Here is a 3,876-nt window from a genome sequence, read left to right as displayed (position 1 = left end):
AACAAGTGGTACGTGTCGTTATTTGGTAGCTGTTGTCTTAGCTCTTGGGCTACATCATCGAAGAGGTGGCACTCATACACCACATGTTCTGGGGTGCCCTGCACTGCGCCACAGTCACACGCTGGTGTAGCCTGCTTCCCAAACCTACATAGGTATGTTGGATATGGTCCATGTCCAGTAAGAAAGTGCAGCATTCCTCTCGTTGGCGTAAAAAATGTGAGTTTTCGGGACTCTGTTTGCATGTATTAGCTCTAGAATTACCACAGTTATCCAAGTAACGTGGGTACGATCTAAGGAACCATAACTGATTTAATGAGCCATTCGCGGTTTCACCTTAATGCGGCTTGTACTGAGACATGCATGGCTTAATCTTTGAGACAAGCATATGACTACTGGCAGGATCAACCAGGGAGCTGCGTCAACTAGAGCTGAGCAGCCGGCCGCCCGGGAGTGTGTCCCGGGGGCCCGCGCGAACACGCAAGCGTCCGCTCAATCATTCTGCAAACAGGAGGAGGCTGAGCTCCCCTGCACAATACACCTCGAAACCCTCTCAGGTCCCGGCGGCGCGCAGCGCCGTCCCAAGTACTTGGTCGGGTTCGAGAGAGGCGCAATCGCCCGGAGTTAGGCGAGTAGACGCTTTCGGTGCGACCACCCGTGCTCCCAACTGAGCTTGCCGCTGCCGACAGAGGCCCGGGAGCGTGCTGTCGTGGCATTGCCGGCGGGAGACAACACGCGCCACCTACGGTGACCGGCAGCTCCAACGCCAGCGCCACAGAAGGACAAAAGCCCCACTTGGGTGCCGAAGCGAACTCTCCCAGCACAGCGCACACGCCAACACATCCGCACAGCTGCGATACAAACCACCAGCGAGAACCGCTGGGGCGACCGAGCAGCAGACGGCGTCGCGGCGCCGAGCGCCGGGCGGCGGCGCATCCTCAACGCACACAGTCCTCAATCGGACCAGCACACTGCAGATGTCCACCGCGCTTCGCACCGGGCCCGCGAGGACCTACTTTGGCCGCACGGCGCCGCGCGCAGGGTGCGCCGGCGCGCAGCTGCGACGCCTGCCGCGTCCGTCGGCCGGCGCGCCTGCCACTGGCCGCCCCCACCAGCCGGCTGTAGCGCGTGCGCCCACGCACCGCGCGGCCAGCACGCCGGGAGGCGCCCCCTCACCGGCCGGGGACGGTCCCACCCAGCCACCGCCGCGTATCGCTTCACACCCAGATGCCGTTCAGTTTCGTCGGCATGGTGGGTATCGCTGGAACAACCGGTTAGTACCTCAACCTATCGTCGCCATCACCGATTCACCCCTAGCGAGAACAACCGCACCACAACGGGTTACCATTTCTTCATTTGCGTAACTTCACCAGAAAACGTAGGCGTCCATCGCCATTTGCAACTTCAACCATTATTGCATGCCTGTGTCAGGTGTCACGCCACACTACGTCTGCCCACATACACGCAACAAAATGTGCACGCCTAGACAATACGTGGAAGGTGGCCCCCGTACGTATGCGATGTCCATTGCTCGAACGACTGTCAACCGGCTTCTGTAGCATGTCGCAGATATGGAACGCGCTGCACCATGCCATCACGGTGTGTGAGGAGAGACGACTAGGTCCGAATACATCAACAGACAGCTCATGCTGATCGCCATCCACGGCGTCCGTTCCTCCCACACGTCTCTATGGCGTACCACACTGCAATCCAGCTCTCATAGGGAGACGACACGTAGCTGCGTGCACAATATTTGCACTGTATGGTCCGCCGTTTTTGGGCGCAGTCGTTGTACGGTCACACATGTGCCACGATGTATCATTCAGTACATAAGGACGAATGTGCAGTACAGATTGTGGTTCACGCGTACGACATCAGCGGACAGTTGACACAGGCCGCACCACAACGTAGCCTGCGTACGTCGCATGCGAAGGGCATTGAACATGCAAACTTGTCACCAACCACCTTGCGAAGGCAGGGGGCAAGGTGGGGACGTGGGGAGAGGTGGGGGGGGGGGGGGGGCGGCATGTACGCCCTGCTGCCATCCACATTACAGTGTACAGCAGGAGCATGTGGAAAGTCAGCAAGACTTGCAAGGTGTTTAACATGAAGCGATACACAGGGGAGCGGGCAGTGCGAGTAGCGAACTATATTGCGAGGGTTGCGGGTGGGCAACACTACACTAATTGAACGAGTCGTATAACAATTACAGAGCAGGTTTAGGCGACAACGTGGGTTACGATAGGCGACAACGTGGGTTACGTTAGGGGACAACGTGGGTTACGTTAGGGGACAACGTGGGTTACGTTAGGGGACAACGTGGGTTACGTTAGGGGACAACGTGGGTTACGTTAGGGGACAACGTGGGTTACGTTAGGGGACAACGTGGGTTACGTTAGGGGACAACGTGGGTTAGGTTAAGGCACAACATGGGTTAGGTTAAGGCACAACATGGGTTAGGTTAAGGCACAACATGGGTTAGGTTAAGGCACAACATGGGTTAGGTTAAGGCACAACATGGGTTAGGTTACGGCACAACATGGGTTAGGTTAAGGCACAACATGGGTTAGGTTAGGGGACAACATGGGTTAGGTTAGGGGACAACATGGGTTAGGTTAAGGCACAACATGGGTTAGGTTAAGGCACAACATGGGTTAGGTTAGGGGACAACATGGGTTAGGTTAGGGCACAACATGGGTTAGGTTAGGGGACAACATGGGTTAGGTTAGGGGACAACATGGGTTAGGTTAGGGGACAACATGGGTTAGGTTAGGGGACAACATGGGTTAGGTTAGGGGACAACATGGGTTAGGTTAGGGGACAACATGGGTTAGGTTAGGGGACAACATGGGTTAGGTTAGGGGACAACATGGGTTAGGTTAAGGCACAACATGGGTTAGGTTAGGGGACAACATGGGTTAGGTTAGGGGACAACATGGGTTAGGTTAGGGGACAACATGGGTTAGGTTAGGGGACAACATGGGTTAGGTTAGGGGACAACATGGGTTAGGTTAAGGCACAACATGGGTTAGGTTAGGGCACAACATGGGTTAGGTTAGGGCACAACATGGGTTAGGTTAGGGCACAACATGGGTTAGGTTAGGGGACAACATGGGTTAGGTTAGGGGACAACATGGGTTAGGTTAGGGGACAACATGGGTTAGGTTAGGGGACAACATGGGTTAGGTTAGGGGACAACATGGGTTAGGTTAGGGGACAACATGGGTTAGGTTAGGGGACAACATGGGTTAGGTTAGGGGACAACATGGGTTAGGTTAGGGGACAACATGGGTTAGGTTAGGGGACAACATGGGTTAGGTTAAGGCACAACATGGGTTAGGTTAAGGCACAACATGGGTTAGGTTAGGGGACAACATGGGTTAGGTTAGGGGACAACATGGGTTAGGTTAGGGGACAACATGGGTTAGGTTAAGGCACAACATGGGTTAGGTTAGGGGACAACATGGGTTAGGTTAAGGCACAACATGGGTTAGGTTAGGGGACAACATGGGTTAGGTTAGGGGACAACATGGGTTAGGTTAAGGCACAACATGGGTTAGGTTAAGGCACAACATGGGTTAGGTTAAGGCACAACATGGGTTAGGTTAGGGGACAACATGGGTTAGGTTAGGGGACAACTTGGGTTAGGTTAGGGGACAACATGGGTTAGGTTAAGGCACAACATGGGTTAGGTTAAGGCACAACATGGGTTAGGTTAGGGGACAACATGGGTTAGGTTAGGGGACAACATGGGTTAGGTTAGGGGACAACATGGGTTAGGTTAAGGCACAACATGGGTTAGGTTAGGGGACAACATGGGTTAGGTTAAGGCACAACATGGGTTAGGTTAGGGGACAACATGGGTTAGGTTAGGGGACA

The sequence above is a fragment of the Schistocerca piceifrons genome, unplaced genomic scaffold (assembly GCF_021461385.2).
Source record: "Schistocerca piceifrons isolate TAMUIC-IGC-003096 unplaced genomic scaffold, iqSchPice1.1 HiC_scaffold_286, whole genome shotgun sequence".
In the NCBI taxonomy this organism is placed as follows: domain Eukaryota; kingdom Metazoa; phylum Arthropoda; class Insecta; order Orthoptera; family Acrididae; genus Schistocerca; species Schistocerca piceifrons.
The sequence above is the reverse complement of the archived record's forward strand: the minus strand, read 5'-3'. Positions refer to the sequence as shown.